This window comes from Mobula birostris, chromosome 5 (assembly GCF_030028105.1).
Source record: "Mobula birostris isolate sMobBir1 chromosome 5, sMobBir1.hap1, whole genome shotgun sequence".
Classification (NCBI taxonomy): Eukaryota; Metazoa; Chordata; class Chondrichthyes; order Myliobatiformes; family Myliobatidae; genus Mobula; species Mobula birostris.
In genome coordinates, this window is record NC_092374.1 from 209,156,929 (window position 1) to 209,181,019 (window position 24,091).

At 54.9% G+C, this 24,091-nt stretch overlaps 1 protein-coding gene across 1 annotated transcript in view; it reads left to right on the forward strand.

Moving 5' to 3' along the window:
- Window positions 1-24,091, forward strand: part of LOC140198345 (uncharacterized) — a 94,892-nt gene that overhangs the window by 12,655 nt on the left and 58,146 nt on the right. The window contains exon 2 of the mRNA XM_072259445.1: window positions 15,573-15,940. The gene's annotated coding sequence lies outside the window, so the exon portion shown is untranslated. The remainder of the gene's footprint in view (window positions 1-15,572; window positions 15,941-24,091) is intronic.

Sequence of the window (24,091 nt, forward strand, 5' to 3'; positions counted from 1 at the left end):
GTCTTTCCCCACCCTGTAAGCACACCGTCCTCACCCTGTCCCCGCCCTGTAAACACACCCTGTCCCAGCACTTTCCCCACTCTGTCAACACACCGTCCTCACCCTGTCCCCACCCTGTAAACATACCCTGTCCCCGCCCTGTAAACACACCCTGACCCCACCCTGTAAACACACCATGTCCCCACCCTGTCCCCGCCCTGTAAACACACCCTGTAAACACACCTTGTCCCCGCCCTGTAAACACACCCTCTCCACACCCTGTAAAAACACCCTGTCCCCGCCCTGTAAACACACCTGTCCTCGCCCTGTAAACACACCCTGTTCACACCCTGTAAACACACCCTGTCCCCACCCTGCACACCCTGTAAACACAACCTGTCCCCACCCTATCCCCGCCCTGTCATACCTGTAAACATGACCTATCCCACCCTGTAAACACACCCTGTCCCCACCCTGTCCCTGCCCTGTCATACCCTGTAAACACAGCCTGTTCCCACCCTGTATACACACCCTGTCCCCACCCTGTCATACCCTGTAAACACGACCTATCCCACCCTGTAACACACCCTGTCCCCACCCTGTCTCTGTCGAGCAGTACCCACCAGACCCTGTCTCATCCCCCTCACCCTGTAAACACGCCCTATCCCCGCCCTGTCAACACACCCTGTCCCCGCCCTGTACCCACCCTGTAAACACACCTTGTCCCCACCCTGTCCTCACCCTGTGAACACACCCTGTAAATACACCCTGTCACCGCTCTGTCCCCACCCTGTAAACATACCCTATCCCCGCCCTGTCCCCACCCTCTAAACACACCCTGTCCCCACCCTGTAAACACACCCTGTCCCCACCCTGTCAACACACCCTGTCCTTGCCCTGTCCCCGCCCTGTAAACACGCCCTGTCCCCGCCCTGTAAACACACCCTGTCCCGCCGTGTCCTCACCCTGTAAACACACTCTGTAAACAACCCCTGTAAACACACCCTGTCCTCACCCTGTGAACACACCCTGTCCCCGCCCTGTAAACACACCCTGACCCCACCCTGTCCACACCCTGTAAACACGCCTGTCCTTGCCCTGTCCCACCCTGTAAACATGCCCTGTCCCTGCCCTGTAACCACACCCTGTCCTCACCCTGGAAACACGCCCTGTCCCCGCCCTGGAAACACGCCCTGTCCCCGCCTGGAAACACACCCTGACCCCGCCCTGTAAGCACACCCTGTCCCCGCCCTGTAAACACCCCCTGTAAACACACCCTGTCCCCACCCTGTAAACACACCCTGTCCCCGCCCTGTAAACACACCCTGACCCCACCCTGTTCCCAACCTGTAAACACACCCTGTAAACATACCATTTCCCCACCCTGTCCCCACCCTGTAAACACACCCTGTCCTCACCGTGTAAACACACCCTGTCCACACCCTGTAAACACACCCTGTCCCCACCCTATCCCCGCCCTGTAAACACACCCTGTCCTCACCTTTTAAGCACACCCTATCCACACCCTGTAAACACACCCTGTCCCTGCCCTGTCCCGATCCTGTAGACACACCCTGTCCCCGCCCTGTAAACACACCCTGTAAACACGCACTGTCCCCGCCCTGTAAACACAGCCTGTCCCCACCCTGTAAACACGCCCTGTCCTCGCCCTGTAAATACACCCTGTCCCCGCCCTGTAAACACAACCTGTCCCTGCCCTGTAAACATACCCTGACCCCACCCTGTAAACACACCCTGTCCCCACACTGTCTCTGTCCGAATGGTACCCACCAGACCCTGTCTCCGTCCCCCTCACCCTGTAAACATACCCTGTACCCGGGTTGTCCCCACCCTGTAAACACACCCTGTCCCCACCCTGTCCTCACCCTGTGACACACCCTGTAAACACACCCTGTCCCCACCCTGTAAACACGCACTGCCCCACCCTGTAAACACACCTTGTCCCCGCCCTGTAAAAACATCCTGTCTCCGCCCTGTAAACACACCCTGTCCCCGACATTTAAACACACGCTGTCCCCACCCTGTAAACACACCCTGTCCCCGCCCAGTCCCCACCCTGTAAATACACCCTGTCCCCACCCTGTAAACACACCCTGACCCCATCCTGGAAACACACCCTGTATACACACCCTGTCCCTGCCCTGTCCCCACCCTGTAAACACACCTTGTCCCTGCCCTGTCCCCACCCTGTAAACACACCCTGTCCTCACCTTGTAAGCACACCCTATCCACACCCTGTAAACACACCCTGTCCCCACCCTGTAAACACACCCTGTCCCTGCCCTGTCCCGATCCTGTAGACACACCCTGTCCCCGCCCTGTAAACACACCCTGTAAACACGCCCTGTCCCGCCCTGTAAACACAGCCTGTCCCCACCCTGTAAACACGCCCTGTCCCCACCCTGTAAATACACCTGTCCCCGCCCTGTAAACACAACCTGTCCCTGCCCTGTAAACATACCCTGACTCCACCCTGTAAACACACCCTGTCCCCACACTGTCTCTGTCCGAATGGTACCCACCAGACCCTGTCTCCGTCCCCCTCACCCTGTAAACATACCCTGTACCCGGGTTGTCCCCACCTGTAAACACACCCTGTCCCCACCCTGTCCTCACCCTGTGAACACACCCTGTAAACACACCCTGTCCCCACCCTGTAAACACGCACTGCCCCACCCTGTAAACACACCTTGTCCCCGCCCTGTAAAAACATCCTGTCTCCGCCCTGTAAACACACCCTGTCCCCGACATGTAAACACACACTGTCCCCACCCTGTAAACACACCCTGTCCCTGCCCAGTCCCCACCCTGTAAACACACCCTGTCCCCACCCTGTAAACACACCCTGTCCCTGCCCTGTAAACACACCCTGACCTCATCCTGGAAACACACCCTGTATACACACCCTGTCCCTGCCCTGTCCCCACCCTGTAAACACACCTTGTCCCTGCCCTGTCCCCACCCTGTAAACACACCCTGTCCCCACACTTTCCCCACCCTGTAAACACACGGTCCTCACCCTGTCCCCGCCCTGTAAACACACCCTGTCCCAGCCCTTTCCCCACCCTGTCAACACACCGTCCTCACCCTGTCCCCACCCTGTAAGCACACCCTATCCCCGCCCTGTAAACACACCCTGACCCCACCCTGTAAGTACACCCTATCCCCGCCCTGTAAACACACCCTGTCCCCACCCTGACACCACCCTGTAAACACACCCTGTAAAAACACCATGTCCCCACCCTGTCCCCGCCCTGTAAACACACCATGTCCCCGCCCTGTAAACACACCCTGTCCTCACCTTGTAAGCACACCCTATCCACACCCTGTCCCCACCGTGTCCCGATCCTGTAGACACACCCTGTCCCCGCCCTTTAAACACATCCTGTCCCCACCCTGTAAACACACCATGTCCCCACCCTGTCCCCGCCCTGTAAACACACCGTGTGCCCACCCTATCCCCGCCTGTAAACACACCCTGTCCTCACCTTGTAAGCACACCCTGTAAACACACCCTGTCCCCACCCTGTCTCCAACCTGTAAACACGCCCTGTCCCCACCCTGTAAACACACCCTGTCCCCGCCCTGCCACACCCTGTAAACACGACCTATCCCCACCCTGTAAACACGACCTATCCCCACCCTGTCAACACACCCTGTCTCCACCCTGTAAACACACCCTGTCCCCACCCTGTCCTCACCCTGTAAACACTCCCTGTCCTGTCCCCACCCTGTAAACACACTGTCTCTGCCCTGTAAACACATCCTGTCTCCGCCCTGTAAACACACCCTGTAAACACGCCCTGTCAACACACCCTGTCCCCACCCTGTCAACACACCCTGTCTCCACCCTGTAAACACACCCCGTCCCCACCCTGTCCTCACCCTGTCCCCGTCCTGTCCCCACCCTGTAAACACACCGTGTCCCCGCCCTGTGAAAACATCCTGTCTCTGCCTGTAAACACACCTTGTCCCCGCCCTGTAAACACATCCTGTCTCCGCCCTGTAAACACACGCTGTAAACACGCCCTGTCTCCACCCTGTAAACACGGCCTGTCCCCGCCCTGTCCGAACACTGTAAATACGCCCTGTCCCCACCTTATAAACACGCCCTGTCCCCACCCTGTAAACACGCCCTGTCCCCACCCTGTAAACACATCCTGTAAACACGCCCTGTCCCCGCCCTGTCCCAACCCGGTAAACACACCCTGTCCCCACCCTGTAAACAGACCCGGTCCCTGCCCTGTAAACACACCCTGACCCCACCCTGGAAACACACCCTGTATACACACCCTGTCCCTGCCCTGTCCCCACCCTGTAAACACACCCTGTCCCTGCCCGGTCCCCACCCTGTAAATACATCCTGTAAACACGCCCTGTCCCCGCCCTGTCCCAACCCGGTAAACACACCCTGTCCCTGCCCTTTCCCCACCCTGTAAACACACCGTCCTCACCCTGTCCCCACCCTGTAAACACACCCTGTCCCCGCCTGTAAACACACCCTGACCCTACCTGTAAACACCTCCTGTCCCCGCCCTGTCCCCACTCTGTAAACACACTCTGTCCCTGCCTTTCCCCACCCTGTAAACACACCGTCCTCACCCGGTCCCTGCCCTGTAAACACACCCTGTCCTCACCTTGTAAACACACCCTGTCCACACCCTGTAAAACACCCTGTCCCCACCCTGTAAACACATCCTGTCCTGCCCTGTAAACACACCCTGTAAACACGCCCTGTCTCCGCCCTGTAAGCACACCCTGAAACCTCCCTGTAAACATGCCCTGTCCCCGCCCTGTCCGAACACTGTAAATACGCCCTGTCCCACCCTGTAAACACACCCTATCCCCACCCTGTCCCCACCCTATAAACACACCCTGTCCCCGCCCTGTAAACACGCCCTGTCCCCGCCCTGTCCCAGCCCGGTAAACACACCCTGACCCCACCCTGTAAACACACCCTGTCCCCACCCTGTCTCTGTCCGAGCAGTACCCACCAGACCCTGTCTCCATCCCCCTCACCCTGTAAACACGCCCTATCCCCACCCTGTAAACACGCCCTGTCCCCGCCCTGTCCCAGCCCGGTAAACACACCCTGACCCCTCCCTGTAAACACATCCTGTCCCCGCCCTGTCCCCACCCTGTAAACACACTCTGTCCCTGCCCTTTCCCCACCCTGTAAACACACCGTCCTCACCCGGTCCCTGCCCTGTAAACACACCTGTCCACACCCTGTAAAAACACCCTGTTCCGCCCTGTAAACACACCCTGTCCCCACCCTGTAAACACACCCTGAACCACCCTGTAAACATGCCCTGTCCCCGCCCTGTCCGAACACTGTAAATACACCCTGTCCACCCTGTAAGTACATCCTGTAAACACCCCCTGTCCCAACCCGGTAAACACACCCTGTCCCCACCCTGTAAACACACTGTCCTCACGCTGTCCTCGCGCTTGTAAACACGCCCTGTCCTCGCCTTGTCCCCACCCTGTAAACACACCCTGTCCCCACCCTGTAAACACGCCCTGTCCCCACCCTGTAAACACAACCTGTCCCCACCCTGTCACACCCTGTAAACACAACCTGTCCCACCCTGTAAACACACCCTGTCCTCGCCCTGTCCCCACCCTGTAAACACAACCTGTCCCCACCCTGTCACATCCTGTAAACACAACCTGTCCCCACCCTGTCACACCCTGTAAACACAACCTGTCCCCACCCTATCCTCGCCCTGTCACACCCTGTAAACACGACCTATCCCCACTCTGTAAAGACACCCTGTCCCCATCCTGTCCCCACCCTGTAAACACACCGTGTCCCCGCCCTGTGAAAACATCCTGTCTCTGCCCTGTAAACACACCTTGTCCCCGCCCTGTAAACACGCCCTGTCTCCACCCTGTAAACACACCCTGTCCTCGCCCTGTCCCCACCCTGTAAACACAACCTGTCCCCACCCTGTCACATCCTGTAAACACAACCTGTCCCCACCCTGTCACACCCTGTAAACACAACCTGTCCCACCCTATCCTCGCCCTGTCACACCCCTGTAAACACGACCTATCCCCACTCTGTAAAGACACCCTGTCCCCATCCTGTCCCCACCCTGTAAACACACCGTGTCCCCGCCCTGTGAAAACATCCTGTCTCTGCCCTGTAACACACCTTGTCCCCGCCCTGTAAACACGCCCTGTCTCCACCCTGTAAACACGGCCTGTCCCCGCCCTGTCCGAACACTGTAAATACGCCCTGTCCCCACCTTATAAACACGCCCTGTCCCCACCCTGTAAACACGCCCTGTCCCCACCCTGTAAACACATCCTGTAAACACGCCCTGTCCCCGCCCTGTCCCAACCCGGTAAACACACCCTGTCCCCACCCTGTAAACACACCCGGTCCCTGCCCTGTAAACACACCCTGACCCCACCCTGGAAACACACCCTGTATACACACCCTGTCCCTGCCCTGTCCCCACCCTGTAAACACACCCTGTCCCCACCCTGTAAACACACCCTGACCCTACCCTGTAAACATCTCCTGTCCCCGCCCTGTCCCCACCCTGTAAACACACTCTGTCCCTGCCCTTTCCCCACCCTGTAAACACACCCTGTCCCCACCCTGTAAACACACCCTGTCCCTGCCCTATCCCCACCCTGTACATACATCCTGTAAACGCGCCCTGTCGCCGCCCTGTCCCCACCCTGTAAACACACCCTGTCCCCGTCCTTTCCCCACCCTGTAAGCACACCGTCCTCACCCTGTCCCCGCCCTGTAAACACACCCTGTCCCAGCACTTTCCCCACTCTGTCAACACACCGTCCTCACCCTGTCCCCACCCTGTAAACATACCCTGTCCCCGCCCTGTAAACACACCCTGACCCCACCCTGTAAACACACCATGTCCCCACCCTGTCCCCGCCCTGTAAACACACCCTGTAAACACACCTTGTCCCCGCCCTGTAAACACACCCTCTCCACACCCTGTAAAAACACCCTGTCCCCGCCCTGTAAACACACCCTGTCCTCGCCCTGTAAACACACCCTGTCACACCCTGTAAACACACCCTGTCCCCACCCTGCCACACCCTGTAAACACAACCTGTCCCCACCCTATCCCCGCCCTGTCATACCCTGTAAACATGACCTATCCCCACCCTGTAAACACACCCTGTCCCCACCCTGTCCCTGCCCTGTCATACCCTGTAAACACAGCCTGTTCCCACCCTGTATACACACCCTGTCCCCACCCTGTCATACCCTGTAAACACGACCTATCCCCACCCTGTAAACACACCCTGTCCCCACCCTGTCTCTGTCCGAGCAGTACCCACCAGACCCTGTCTCCATCCCCCTCACCCTGTAAACACGCCCTATCCCCGCCCTGTCAACACACCCTGTCCCCGCCCTGTACCCACCCTGTAAACACACCTTGTCCCCACCCTGTCCTCACCCTGTGAACACACCCTGTAAATACACCCTGTCACCGCTCTGTCCCCACCCTGTAAACATACCCTATCCCCGCCCTGTCCCCACCCTCTAAACACACCCTGTCCCCACCCTGTAAACACACCCTGTCCCCACCCTGTCAACACACCCTGTCCTTGCCCTGTCCCCGCCCTGTAAACACGCCCTGTCCCCGCCCTGTAAACACACCCTGTCCCCGCCGTGTCCTCACCCTGTAAACACACTCTGTAAACAACCCTGTAAACACACCCTGTCCTCACCCTGTGAACACACCCTGTCCCCGCCCTGTAAACACACCCTGACCCCACCCTGTCCACACCCTGTAAACACGCCCTGTCCTTGCCCTGTCCCCACCCTGTAAACATGCCCTGTCCCTGCCCTGTAACCACACCCTGTCCTCACCCTGGAAACACGCCCTGTCCCCGCCCTGGAAACACGCCCTGTCCCCGCCCTGGAAACACACCCTGACCCCGCCCTGTAAGCACACCCTGTCCCCGCCCTGTAAACACCCCCTGTAAACACACCCTGTCCCCACCCTGTAAACACACCCTGTCCCCGCCCTGTAAACACACCCTGACCCCACCCTGTTCCCAACCTGTAAACACACCCTGTAAACATACCATTTCCCCACCCTGTCCCCACCCTGTAAACACACCCTGTCCTCACCGTGTAAACACACCCTGTCCACACCCTGTAAACACACCCTGTCCCCACCCTATCCCCGCCCTGTAAACACACCCTGTCCTCACCTTTTAAGCACACCCTATCCACACCCTGTAAACACACCCTGTCCCTGCCCTGTCCCGATCCTGTAGACACACCCTGTCCCCGCCCTGTAAACACACCCTGTAAACACGCACTGTCCCCGCCCTGTAAACACAGCCTGTCCCCACCCTGTAAACACGCCCTGTCCTCGCCCTGTAAATACACCCTGTCCCCGCCCTGTAAACACAACCTGTCCCTGCCCTGTAAACATACCCTGACCCCACCCTGTAAACACACCCTGTCCCCACACTGTCTCTGTCCGAATGGTACCCACCAGACCCTGTCTCCGTCCCCCTCACCCTGTAAACATACCCTGTACCCGGGTTGTCCCCACCCTGTAAACACACCCTGTCCCCACCCTGTCCTCACCCTGTGAACACACCCTGTAAACACACCCTGTCCCCACCCTGTAAACACGCACTGCCCCACCCTGTAAACACACCTTGTCCCCGCCCTGTAAAAACATCCTGTCTCCGCCCTGTAAACACACCCTGTCCCCGACATTTAAACACACGCTGTCCCCACCCTGTAAACACACCCTGTCCCCGCCCAGTCCCCACCCTGTAAATACACCCTGTCCCCACCCTGTAAACACACCCTGACCCCATCCTGGAAACACACCCTGTATACACACCCTGTCCCTGCCCTGTCCCCACCCTGTAAACACACCTTGTCCCTGCCCTGTCCCCACCCTGTAAACACACCCTGTCCTCACCTTGTAAGCACACCCTATCCACACCCTGTAAACACACCCTGTCCCCACCCTGTAAACACACCCTGTCCCTGCCCTGTCCCGATCCTGTAGACACACCCTGTCCCCGCCCTGTAAACACACCCTGTAAACACGCCCTGTCCCCGCCCTGTAAACACAGCCTGTCCCCACCCTGTAAACACGCCCTGTCCCCACCCTGTAAATACACCCTGTCCCCGCCCTGTAAACACAACCTGTCCCTGCCCTGTAAACATACCCTGACTCCACCCTGTAAACACACCCTGTCCCCACACTGTCTCTGTCCGAATGGTACCCACCAGACCCTGTCTCCGTCCCCCTCACCCTGTAAACATACCCTGTACCCGGGTTGTCCCCACCCTGTAAACACACCCTGTCCCCACCCTGTCCTCACCCTGTGAACACACCCTGTAAACACACCCTGTCCCCACCCTGTAAACACGCACTGCCCCACCCTGTAAACACACCTTGTCCCCGCCCTGTAAAAACATCCTGTCTCCGCCCTGTAAACACACCCTGTCCCCGACATGTAAACACACACTGTCCCCACCCTGTAAACACACCCTGTCCCTGCCCAGTCCCCACCCTGTAAACACACCCTGTCCCCACCCTGTAAACACACCCTGTCCCTGCCCTGTAAACACACCCTGACCTCATCCTGGAAACACACCCTGTATACACACCCTGTCCCTGCCCTGTCCCCACCCTGTAAACACACCTTGTCCCTGCCCTGTCCCCACCCTGTAAACACACCCTGTCCCCACACTTTCCCCACCCTGTAAACACACGGTCCTCACCCTGTCCCCGCCCTGTAAACACACCCTGTCCCAGCCCTTTCCCCACCCTGTCAACACACCGTCCTCACCCTGTCCCCACCCTGTAAGCACACCCTATCCCCGCCCTGTAAACACACCCTGACCCCACCCTGTAAGTACACCCTATCCCCGCCCTGTAAACACACCCTGTCCCCACCCTGACACCACCCTGTAAACACACCCTGTAAAAACACCATGTCCCCACCCTGTCCCCGCCCTGTAAACACACCATGTCCCCGCCCTGTAAACACACCCTGTCCTCACCTTGTAAGCACACCCTATCCACACCCTGTCCCCACCGTGTCCCGATCCTGTAGACACACCCTGTCCCCGCCCTTTAAACACATCCTGTCCCCACCCTGTAAACACACCATGTCCCCACCCTGTCCCCGCCCTGTAAACACACCGTGTGCCCACCCTATCCCCGCCCTGTAAACACACCCTGTCCTCACCTTGTAAGCACACCCTGTAAACACACCCTGTCCCCACCCTGTCTCCAACCTGTAAACACGCCCTGTCCCCACCCTGTAAACACATCCTGTCCCCACCCTGTCCAGATCCTGTAGACACACCCTGTCCCCGCCCTGTAAACACACTCTGTAAACACAGCCTGTCCCCACCCTGTAAACACAGCCTGTCCCCACCCTGTAAACACGCCCTGTCCCCGCCTTGTAAATACACCCTGTCCCTGCCCTGTAAACATACCCTGACCCCACCCTAGAAACACACCCTGTCCCCGCCCTGTCCCCACCCTGTAAACACACCCTGTCCCCGCCGTGTAAACACACCCTGACCCCACCCTGTCCCCAACCTGTCCCCAACCTGTAAACACACCATGTCCCCACCCTGTCCCCGCCCTGTAAACACACCGTGTGCCCACCGTATCCCCGCCCTGTAAACACACCCTGTCCACACCCTGTAAAAACACCCTGTCCACACCCTGTAATCACACCCTGTCCCCACCCTGTAAACATACCCTGACCCCACCCTAGATACACACCCTGTCCCCGCCCTGTACCCACCCTGTAAACACACCCTGACCCCACCCTGTAAACACACCCTATCCCCACCCTGTAAACACACCATGTCCCCACCCTGTCCCCGCCCTGTAAACACACCCTGTCCACACCCTGTAAAAACACCCTGTCCCCACCCTGTCCTGATCCTTTAGACACACCCTGTCCCCGCCCTGTAAACACACCCTGTCCTCACCTTGTAAGCACACCCTACCCACACCCTGTAAACACACCCTGTCCCCACCCTGTCTCCAACCTATAAACACGCCCTGTCCCCACCCTGTAAACACATCCTGTCCCCACCCTGTAAACACACCCTGTCCCCGCCCTGTAAACACACTCTGTAAACACAGCCTGTCCCCACCCTGTAAACACAGCCTGTCCCCACCCTGTAAACACGCCCTGTCCCCGCCTTGTAAACACACCCTGTCCCTGCCCTGTAAACATACCCTGACCCCACCCTAGAAACACACCCTGTCCCCGCCCTGTCCCCACCCTGTAAACACACCATGTCCCCACCCTGTCCCCGCCCTGTAAACACACCATGTCCCCACCCTGTCCCCGCCCTGTAAACACACCGTGTGCCCACCCTATCCCCGCCCTGTAAACACACCCTGTCCACACCCTGTAAAAACACCCTGTCCACACCCTGTAAATACACCCTGTCCCCACCCTGTAAACATACCCTGACCCCACCCTAGATACACACCCTGTCCCCGCCCTGTACCCACCCTGTAAACACACCCTGACCCCACCCTGTAAACACACCCTATCCCCACCCTGTAAACACACCATGTCCCCACCCTGTCCCCGCCCTGTAAACACACCCTGTCCACACCCTGTAAAAACACCCTGTCCCCACCCTATCCTGATCCTTTTGACACACCCTGTCCCCGCCCTGTAAACACACCCTGTAAACACGCCCTGTCCCCATCCTGTCGCCGCCCTGTAAACACACCCTTTCCCCACCCTGTAAACACACCCTGTCCCTGCCCTGTAAACATACCCTGACCCCACCCTGGAAACATACCCTATCCCCGCTCTGTCCCCACCCTGTAAACACACCCTGTCTCCGCCCTGTCCCCACCCTGTAAACACACAGTATAAACACACCCTGTCCCCACCTTGTAAACACACCCTGTCCTTGCCCTGTCCCCACCCTGTAAACATGCCCTCTCCCCGCCCTGTAAACACCCCCTGTAAACACACCCTGCCCCCGCCCTGTCCCCGCCCTGTAAACACACCCTGTCCCTGCCCTGTAAACATACCCTGACCCCACCCTAGATACACACCCTGTCTCCGCCCTACCCCCACCCTGTAAACACACCCTGTATACACACCCTGTCCCCACCCTGTAAACACACCGTCCTCACCCTGTAAACACACCCTGTCCCCACCCTGTAAACACACCCTGTCCCCACCCTGTAAACGCACCCTGTCTCCGCCCTGTCCCCACCCTGTAAACACACCCTGTCCCTGCCCTGTCCTCACCCTGTAAACACACCTTGTCCCTGCCCTGTCCCCACCCTGTAAACACGCCCTGTCCCCACCCTGTAAACACACCCTATCCCTGCCCTGTCCCCACCCTGTAAACACACCCTGTCCCCACCCTGTAAACACACCCTATCCCCACTCTGTAAACACACCCTGTCCCCGCCCTGTAAACACACCCTATCCCCGCCCTGTCCCCATCCTGTAAACACACCCTGTCCCCGCCCTGTAAACACACCGTCTCCGCCCTGTCCCCACCCTGTAAACGTGCCCTGTCCCCGCCCTGTAAACACAGCCTGCCCCACCCTGTCTCCACTCTGTCCCCACCCTGTCACACCCTGTAAACACACCCTGTCCCCACTCTGTCCCCACCCTGTCACTCCCTGTAAACACACCCTGTCCCCACCCTGTAAATGTGCCCTGGCCCCACCCTGTAAACACCCCCTGTCCCCACCCTGTAAAAAACACCATATAAACACACCGTCCCCACCCTGTCTCACCATATAAACACACCGTCCCCACCCTGTCTCACTGTGTAAACACACCCTGTACCCACCCTGTAAGCACACCCTGTCCCCGCCCTGCCCCCATCCTGTCTCACCGTATAAACACACCCTTTCCCCACCCTGTCTCACCCTGTAAACACACCCTGTCCCTGCCCTGCCCCCACCCTGTAAACGTGCCCTGTCCCCTTCCTGTCACACCCTGTAAACACACCTTGTCTCACTGTGTAAACACACCCTGTCCCCACCCTGTCTCCACCCTGTAAACACACCCTGTCCCCACCCTGTAAACACATTCTGTAAATACACCCTGTCCCCCCTTTCCCCACCCTGTAAACACGCCCTGTCCCCACCCTGTTAAAACACCCTGTCCCCGCCCTGTCTCTGTCCGAGCGGTACCCACCAGACCCCGTCTCCATTCCCCTCACCTCGCTATCTCAGTAAACACACCCTGTCCCCACCATCTCCCCAGTGGCCGCTCCTCCCGAGCCCAAACCTCCCACGGAGTCCATTCCATTACCATTGAAATCAGAGACACCCCCACACGTTTTACACAGGCTGCAAGACCACACACCACCTCACTGAACTCTCCTCATGAATCTTCCGACATCCGGCAATGGCTTTTCCCGGTGGTCTCATCGGATTCCAACAGGATGCACCCCTGCGGCCAAGCAGCCTCATTAATCTTTGATTCTGCAATCCCTCATCGGCCCAACTCTCCCATCAACACCTCTGCTAACCGCAAACACACATCCTGATACATTGTCCATTAACCCCAACCCACGGCACCAGGTTCCCAGTAACCCCACTTCCCCACCTGACCCCCCTGACCCCACCGCCCCGCCAGACCCCTCTGACCGAACCTCCCCGCCTGACCCCTCTGACCCCACCTCCCCACCAGACCCCTCTGACCCCATCTCCCCACCAGACCCCTCTGACCGAACCTCCCCACCAGACTTCCTCCACGTTCCACAGAGCGCCACATCTGCCCAGCAATTCCCACTGATCACAGATTGCTTCATGTCCCCTAAGACCCAAAAACACTCAACATTCCCCACTGACCCCACATTGCTTCTCGTCCCCCAAAACTCAAAAGCACTCAACATTCCCCACTGACCCCACATTGCTCCACGTCCCCCAAAACCCAAAAACACTCAACATTCCCCCACTGACCCCACATCGCTCCACTTCCCCAAAGACCCAAAAAACACTCAGCATTCCCCCACTGACCCCACATCGCTGCACGTCCCCAAAGACCCAAAATCACTCCACATTCCCCTTTGATCCCACGTTGCTCCACATCCCGAAAGACCCAAAAAACACTCAACATTCCCCACTGATCACACATTGCTCCAGGTCCCCAAAGACCCAAAAACACTCAGCATTGCCCTCTGACCCCACATTGCTCCATGTCCCCAAAGACCCAAAAACAATCAACATTCCCCACTGATCACACACTTCCTGTACGTTCCAATTAACACCTCATCTCCTCCACCACTCCCCCACGACACCACACATTTTCACACATCCCCAGTAGTTTCTACTGGCGGCCCGCGTCAGGATGTCCTGACATCCCCTCTTGTTCCCATTGATGTAATACTGCCTCCACGTTACAGCTAAAACCACAATACCTCCACCAGCCCCCCGCCCTCAAATATTGCCTGTTCCCAATGATCGCACAACTCTCCAGCTATTCTCACTCGCCACAAACCGCCCTAATGGCCATAACCCTCCACTCCATTAATTCCAACTGACACCGAGCTCCCCACTTCCCCAATGACCACACAGATCCCGTATTCTCGCTTACTCCACTCCTCCCCACCAGTACACACTGCCATCAAACTGCCCCGGCAGACCCCACTGCTCCCAGGCAGCTCACTTTGACCACAGACCACTATCGAGCACCCACCCAGCCCATATCGCACCCGCCAGACCACAGACCACGATCGAGCACCCACCCAGGCCATATCACACCCACCCAGCCCATATGGCACCCGCCAGACCACAGACCACTATCGAGCGCCCACCCAGGCCATATCACACCCACCCAGCCCATATCGCACCCGCCAGACCATAGACCACTATCGAGCACCCATCCAGCCCATACCGCACTCGTCTCTCTGAGGCAGCTCTCTCACCAGCACCAGACCTGCTTCTCCGCCCCATGACTGGTCTGGCAAGATCAAGGCACCGAACGATCACCCCACAATAGCTGCCGCACGGACCCACCTGATGGTGTGTTGACCTGGCGCTGCTTCCGGCGACATTCTGCCATTTCCCGTCAGCAGTAAACGTCAACATTGACTGTACCAGCACAGGCCTGGTTTATCAGGGCGATAACAGTGAGAACCATCTGATTCATAATGGGGGAAAGGAGAGAGAGAGATGGTCGCACTTTGAGAAAGGAGAATCTCTAACCATCTGTGAATTAAGAACATAAGGCCATAAGATATAGGAGCAGGAGCAGGCCATTCGGCCCATCGAGTCTGCTCCGCCATTCAGTCATGGGTTGATCCATTTCATCCAGTCATCTCCACTCCCCTGACTTCTCCCCCTATCTTTTGATGCCCTGGCTAATCAAGAGCCTATCTATCGCTGTCTTGTATACACCCAATGACTTGAAGTCCACAGCCGCTCGTGGCAACAAATTCCACAAATTTACCATCCTCTGACTAAAGTAATTTCTCCGCAGTTATCCCAGTTAGCCGTACAGAAGAGGTCACTGGCCCATCTAATTTAATGCTGAAACTTTATACAGCACTGGTAAGGCCTCACTTTGAGTATTGTTGTCAGTTTTAGGGACTATCTGAGAAAGGATGTTCTGAGGCTACAGAGGGATTCATTCTCGAAAATTATTCCAGGATTGAATGTCTTGACATATGAAAAGCGTTGGATGGCTCCGGACCTGTATTCACTAGAGTAAAGGGCGACCTCATTGAAACATATCGAATGGTGAACGGCCTTGACAGAGTGGATGTGGAAAGGATGTTGTCTCTGGAGAGAGGGTCCAGGATCAGAGGACACAGCCTCAGAATAGAGGATGTGTCCTTTTAGAACGACAATGAGGATGTATTTCTTCAGCCAGGGAGTGGTGCATTTGTGCAATTATTTGCCACTCGCAGCTGCGGAGGCCGCGTCTTTTTGAATATTTAAGGCGGAAGGTGAGTGGTTCTTCATTATTCAGGGAAATGAAAGGGAAATAGGAGAAGGCAGGAGATTGGTGATGAAAGGAAAATTAGATCAGCCATGATGAAATGACAGAGCAAACTCGATGGCCAAATGGAGTAATTCTGCGCCTATATCTTATGGTCTTATGGTCTTACCTTCTTTGCGCTGACTATTATTTGAGTCCTCTCGTTAACTGTGCTTCCTATATCCTTTCAATATCTACACATGAATGGCCCATCATCTATGTACGCAGTTACCTTTGAAGACTCCTGGTGAACCCATCTCCATCAGAGTGCGGTATCAGAGAGCTCCTTCCAAGTCTTTATCAGACATGTCGCGATGTTCCTGTCACTGTCAATCTCTCCCTCTCAGACCACGAAGCCTCCACCAGCATGTTGTCTCATTTACACCAACTCAAATGTTTCACGTTGTTTGCACAATCAGACCTAAACTGTATTTGTATTAAGGGTAAACTCCACTTCTCAAGTATCCACGCTGACTTCCATGCACTCCCTAAAGTCCTGGACCTGCTATTGGACACAACATCCAGGCAAATGCCCAGATTTCTGTAGCAGCTGACATCTCATGGAGGATGGGGTCAAGCATAATCTGAAATGGAAAAGGAAATTATCAACGTTTCTGAGCTCAGCCTTCCGGGCCTGGGGAATGCAGGGGTTTTTGAGATAAGCACGGCCCGGTCTCACCGTTCTCTGGATATTATTATCTGCCTTTCCCCATCACATTCCTTTACTACTATTTTAGTTGTGTTGCATAAGTTTCGCAAGGCTTGTGGATACATTGTTCGAAATAAACTACCATTCTCCCGGCAGACCGCACGATTTTGCACAGACAGGGTTTCTGTATTAAGGTTTTCACACAGATATTGTTTCGGGCAGAGGTCCCGATTCACCTCCAATCTCCGGCAAGCACTTTGCAGGCTGCTCGGCACTACCTCTTGTCTTTCCTCAGGCTTCTACCCTCAGACTAATTTTTTTTTTATTTCAAAATATACTTTATTCAAAAATAAATATATACAGTAAACCATTCAATAACTTTTCATCCTTTACATACGTTTCCATTATACTCAGTAAAATACCCGTGTTTATAGCCACCCACGTGGCACTCCAGTAGTTCAGCTTAGCATCTCATTGTTGAGGGGTATACTCCTCGCCCACCGACCCCTCCCACTCCCACGGGTGGAGAAACCTATACTGTGGTCCTTCCCCACCGGGCCCTTGCGGTGGCTGCACCAAGTTTCAGTGCGTCCCTCAGCACGTACTCCTGCAGCCGAGAGTGTGCCAGTCGGCAGCATTCTCCCACGGACATCTCCATGTGCTGGTAGATCACCAAGTTTCGGGCTGACCAAAGAGCGTCTTTCACCGAGTTGATGATCTGCCAGCAGCACCGGATGTTGGTCTCCGTGTGCGTCCCCGGGAACAGCCCGTAGATCAGAGAGTCCTCTGTCACGCAGCTGCTGGGGATGAAACGTGACACTAGCCCGTCCATCCTCCTCCACACCCTCTTTGCGAACTGGCAGTGTGCAAAGAGGTGGGTCACAGACTCCTCCTCACTGCAGTCCTCCCGTGGGCAGTGGGGTGCGGAGAGGACGTTCCGGGCGTACAGGAGGGCTCTGACTGGGAGGGCCCCTCTCACCGCCAGCCAGGCGAGGTCTTGGTGCCTGTTGGTGAGATCTGGCGATGAGGCATTTTGCCAGATGAACTGGACAGTCTGCTCAGGGAACCACCCCACTGTGTCCATCACGTCCTTCTCCTGCAGTGCCTGCAGGACACTTCGTGCCGACCACTGCCTGATGGCCTTGTGGTCAAAGGCGTTCTCCTGGAAGAACTTTGCTACGTGGGATAGGTATGCCGGCAACGACCAGCTGACTGGGGCGTTGCGCGGGAGTGGGGCCAGACCCATCCTTCGCAGCCAGGGCGACAAGTAGAACCTGGGCACATAGTGGTACTTGGTGCCCACATACCTGGGCTCTACACACAACCTGATGCAGCCACATACGAAGCTGGCCATCAGGGTGAGGGCGACATTGGGGACGTTCTTGCCCCCGTTGTCCAGGGACTTGTGCATGGCGGTCCGTCTCACCCGCTCCATCTTGGATCCCCAGACGAATCTGAAGACAGCCCGGGTGATTTCCGAGCTGTAGGAGCGGGGGACGGGCCAGGCCTGCGCCAAGTACAGCAGCCCTGAGAGCACCTCACACCTGATGACCAGGTTCTTGCCCGTTATCGACAGGGAGCGCCCTCCCCACAGTCCCAGTTTCTGTTTCACCTTGGCAGTCCGCTCCTGCCAGTTCTTGTTGCACGCCTCAGCCCCTCCGAACCAGATCCCCAACACCTTCACGTGGTCCGACCTGATGGTGAAGGGGACGCTGGATCGGTCGGGCCAGTTGCCAAAGAGCATGGCTTCGCTCTTCGTGCGGTTGACCCTGGCCCCCGACGCTAGCTCGAACTGTTCGCAGGTGCCAATCAACCTGCGAACTGACCTCGGATCAGAGCAGAAGACGGTGACGTCGTCCATGTACAGGGAGGTTTTCACTTGGGTCCCTCCACTGCCTGGCAGCGTCACCCCTCTTATGCCCTCATCCCTCCTGATGGCTTCCACAAAGGGTTCTATGCAGCAGACAAACAAGACAGGGGAGAGGGGGCAGCCCTGCCTGACTCCAGACCTGATGGGGAAGCTGTCTGTTTCCCACCCGTTGACCTGGACTGCACTACGGATGTCTGTGTAGAGCAGTCTGATCCAATTCCGGATTCCCTCCCCAAATCCCATTTTGGAGAGCACGTCCGCCATGTACGTGTGCGATATCCTGTCGAAGGCTTTCTCCTGGTCCAAGCTGACCAGGCAGGCGTCCACCCCCCTGTCCTGCACGTAGGCGATGGTGTCCCTCAGCAGCGCGAGGCTGTCCGAGATCTTCCTGCCCGGTACAGACGAACTGGGACCTGGAGCGAGCCGTTCTCTGCCTTCTGTCCAGTCATCTCTCCTCTTGGAGTAACCACTTAATCCGGGCCGAGTTCGCCCACAATACCCTTCAGCATTCGCCACTGGGTATGACCCCATTCGAATGCCAAATTGAGTTTCTGCCCGCTCTGTCTCCTGATCAGGAATCAGATGTTGGGTTCCCCTCCGCCGAATAATTTATTCAAAGCTGTCTTAATGGAAAAAGACTCTGAAAGAAAGTTCAGCCCGGGCAGCAGGCCAAGGCCAACAGACAGGCGGCTTGGCCCCTCTTTTAATATTGATAAGCGGGTGTCCATTCAACTAAAGGTCGTCTGCTCAAACTGGAATCGCGGAAACTAGCCTCTCGCTTTATCGGTCTCCTTAAAGTCAAGAAGAAAAATGCGCCGCAATATGCACATTACATCTTCCTCATCCTCTAAAAATTCATCCCAGCTTGCATGTATCGGATTTAAACTTTTACGTTGTCCCTATCTGGCCCCGAATCGGAAGCAGCACATGCCTCCCCCTTCTCCTGCCCCCCGCCCCTCACCACCGAGGACCAACAGCGGCGAATCAGTCTGCACAGCCCATGGACTGCTTCGCTCATGGAAATTAAAGGCACAACTACAACACTTAGTAGTTTGAGAGAGATATGGTCCAGAGGAACCAGGGATGATTTGGATCCTGTCCTTAATGGCCCTTGGGGCTACGGGGATCAGGGGGTATGGAGGGAAGGCTGGTGCAGGGTTCTGAGTTGGATGATCAGCCATGATCATAATAAATGGCGGTGCAGGCTCGAAGGGCCGAATGGCCTACTGCTGCACCTATTTTCTATGTTTCTATGTTTAATTCAGAATCCCAAAGGACATTCCAGACAGTACCAGGCCGTCAGGTGCCGGCCATCGTGGGACAGGATCTGTCGCAACCTCGGGTCGGCGGTAGAGTATCCTCAGGTCTCTGTTTTTTTTTGCTGCTTTTTGTGTGATCTCTGAGTTTTATTAATTATAGTTATAATGTATTATTGCACTTCGTGTTTTTTATGTGTTGGAGTTGTGTCTTCTATAGTTTACCATCACATTGCAATTATTCTTGGAAACTTCGAATGAATTCTCCTTGAGACTTTCCATGAATCCAATTAAGTACACTTGGATATTTGTTTCTTGTCAGATTGATTACCTGTAAACTTGTCCCGAGTCTGGGCACGGACTCCTTCGTGCCCTGGAGTATATCTAAAGGGACAGAGCTAATTGCCTGGGCTTGGTCGGCCTGATCCTTGCCCAGTGTATTTCTGGCCGAGTTATCCAGTATCCTATATGTTCTACTGTTTTGTTTTTCCTCTCGCTCTTTTGCTAATACAATCCCGGCTTTGTTTAACTGTTTGGCCCTGTGATCAATGCAGCATGACAACATCCTTCATTTTGTCCAAAAGTCCAGCAGCTTCGCACTGGGAAGCGGCCGTTCACCTGCTCCGTGTGTGCCAAGAGACTTGTTCAATTAACCACCTTGTGAAACTCCGGTGAGTTCACAATAAGCAGAGGCCACATTTCTGTCCAGAGTGAGCAAAGAGGTTTACTCAATCATCCCAGCTGCTGCAACAACTGCAGCTCCACATCAGGGAGGAAGTTCAGATCAGCTCCGTGTTAAATGTTTAACCATCACGGTGACTGAAGACAGCTGCAGGTTCATGAGGGACTGATACTGTCAGATTCTGCAGTTCTTGCAGCTGCTCATCGCACCCAGGACTGAACCCTGGTCACTGAGCATTGGAGGAGGCTGTTCTGCTGATGTTAGCCTTAAACCAGACTGGGGTTTAATATGCACATAAAATTTGCTGGTGAATGCAGCAGGCCAGGCAGAATCTATGGGAAGAGGTACAGTCGACGTTTCGGTTTGACACCCTTCAGGACGAATGCCTGCTGAGTTTACCATGTGTGTTGCTTGAAATTCCAGCATCTGCAGATTTCCTCGTGTTGGGGTTTAATATTGTGGATCTGTGAGAGATAGATCAGTTCTGTATCAAATCCTGTGTTGCAGGTACTTGCTGTCTCAGCAACACTCATAATGTACACTAGAGAGGCCACTCAGTCCATCTGGTCCCTGCCCATGTTTCTGTTCTATATCAGTATTTTAAAATCTATCCCTGCCGTTCACCTCTCACTCTGCCTGTGATGACAGGTTGCAACTAGTCACCACTCTGTGGGAGAAGAGATTTCCCTTGAATTTCATAGAATCATAAAAATCTACAGCACGTTATAGGCCCTTCGACCCACAATATTGTGCCGATCGTGTAAACTACTGTAGAAAACGCCTAGGATTACCCTACTGCATAGCCCTCTATTTTTCGAAGCTCCATGTACCTATCTAAGATTCTCTTAAAAGACCCTATTGTATCCACCTCTACCACTGTCACCGGCAGTGCTGTCCGCACACCCACGACTCGTTGTGTAAAAAAACTTACCACTGATATCTCCCTTGCAACTTCTTACAAGCACCTTAAAAGTAAGCCCTCTCGTTTTAGCCATTTCAGCCCTGGGGAAGAAAAACAACAACTCTGGCTATTCACATGACCAATGCCTCTTATCAGCTTCTACATCTGCATGAATTTCCTGCATGACTTTCGCCAGGCTGAATAAGACGATGAGCACACTATGGTTTTGACGTTCTTCAGGGCTCTGGTCTGAGGTGGTTAAGTTCCTTCTTCCCTGTTCTTTTCAATGTTTTGGGTCAATTTTACTAATTTCAAAGAACTGTGCCTCAGACAGCTGGTTTGTTGCAATGCGCCTCTGAAGGCTGACAGAAGACTAGTGAGGGAATCTTTGATGGAGCAGAGTCAGAAACCAAAGAGATGCCAGCATTAGTCAGGGCCTTGGGGCTCCAGAAAGAGATGGGGCCTAGAGTTTACGAGGAGGAGGAGGAAGAGGAATCAGACCAGCAGAATGTGGCTACAAATGAAAGATGAGAAACATTTGGAAACTAGTTAATTGAAAAAAAAATGTTTCTGCAAAATACTGGGGGAAATCAGCAGATCAGGCAACAAATGGACCATCAGGCCGCACTCCTCCTCCCGGCTTACAAACAGAAACTTAAGCGGGAGGTCACGGTGTCAAAAATAGTGTCGCGCTGGATGGAGGAAACGGATGAGGTCCTCCGTGACTGCTTTGAATCGGTGGACTGGTTAGTATTCAAGGACTCAGCAGCTAACTTCGATGAGTATACTTCAGCTGTCACGGACTTTATTTGGAAATGCACAGAGGACTGTGTGTCTCGCAAGATGATCCAGGTATTCCCTAACCGGAAACCTTGGATGAATTATGAGGTCGAGTCCCTTTTAAAGACTAGAGCTGCGGCTTTTAGGTCCGGGGATACCAGTCGCTACACGGAATCCAGGCGTGAACTCTGGGAAGCCATTAAGGGCGCCAAGAGGCAATATCGAGCCAAGTTGGAAGCCCAGGCTAACCAGAGGGATGCCAGTAGACGATGGCAGGGTCTAAATGAGATCACTGGGCACAAAGAAAAGGCTGGGAATATCAATAACTGTGGCGCTTCTCTTCCTGACGAACTTAACGTATTCTACGCAAGATTTGAACAGAAGAGGAGTGTCCCGCTCCCTCCGGATGAACCGGACCTGGTGACATCGAGATTCATCGTCACCGAGGAGGATGTTAGAAGGGCCTTCCTGGAGATAAATCCAAGGAAGACGATGGGCCCAGATGGCGTCCCAGTACGGGTTCTCCAGGCCTGTGCAAGCGAGCTAGCTGGAGTGCTTGCTGACATCTTCAACTGCTCCTTGCTTCAGTCTAAGATCCCCTCGTGTTTTAAGAAGGCAACGATAATCCCAGTGCCGAAGAAGAGCAAGGTGACATACCTGAATGACTATCGTCCTGTGGCTCTGACGTCAATTGCTATGAAGTGCTTCGAGAGGTTGGTTATGGTACACATCAACCACAGCCTACCGGTCAACCTCGACGCTTTGCAGTTCGCCTACTGGAGCAATAGGTCAACGGCAGATGCCATCTGTCTGGCCCTACATTCCTCCTTGGAACACCTGGAGAATAAAGACGAATACGTAGGGCTCCTTTTCATTGACTACAGCTCTGCTTTTAATGCCATCATTCCAACTAAGCTCCGGAACCTGGGCCTTAGCACTCAGATCTGCAGCTGGATCTTCAACTTCCTCACAGACAGGACCTAGGCTGTAAAAATAGGGGAACACTCACAGCATGCTGGAGGAACTCAGCAGGTCGGACAGCATCAGTGGAAACGATGAGTGGATGTTTCGGGCCGGAACCCTTCGTCAGGACTTAGTAAAGAAGGAGGGGGAAGGATCTGAAGAATGCTTGTAGGTTCAGTTGAAAGACCAATAATTTGAAAGACAAAGGGGTGGGGGAGGGGAAGCAGGGACGTCATAGGCAGGACTGAACCTACAAGCATTCTTCAAATCCTTCCCCCTCCTTCTTTATTCAGTCCTGACGAAGGGTTCCGGCCTGAAACGTCGACTCATCGTTTCCACTGATGCTGCCCGACCTGCTGAGTTCCTCCAGCGTGCTGTGAGTGTTGCTTTAATCCCAGCATCTGCAGATTATTTTGTAAAAATAGGGGACAAGCTCTCCTCTACAATCACTCTGAGCACCGGTGCCCCACAAGGCTGTGTACTCAGCCCCCTGCTGTACTCACTGTACACCCATGATTGTGTAGCCAAGGTTCCATCGAACTCAATATATAAGTTTGCTGATGACACAACAATTGTAGGCCATATCTCGGGTAATGATGACTTTGAGTACAGAGAGGAAATTAAGAACCTGGTGGCATGGTGCAAAGACAACCTACCCCTCAACGTTAGCAAGACGAAGGAATTGGTTGTTATAGTCATAGTCATACTTTATTGATCCCAGGGGAAATTGGTTTTCGTTACAGTTGCACCATAAATAATTAAATAGTAATAAAACCATAAATAATTAAATAGTAATATGTAAATTATGCCAGGAAATAAGTCCAGGACCAGCCTTTTGGCTCAGGGTGTCTGACCTTCCAAGGGAGGAGTTGTCAAGTTTGATGGCCACAGGAAGGAACGACTTCCTATGACGCTCTGTGTTGCATCTCGGTGAATGAGTCTCTGACTGAATGTACTCCTGTACCCAACCAGTACATTATGTAGTGGATGGGAGACATTGTCCAAGATGGCATGCAAC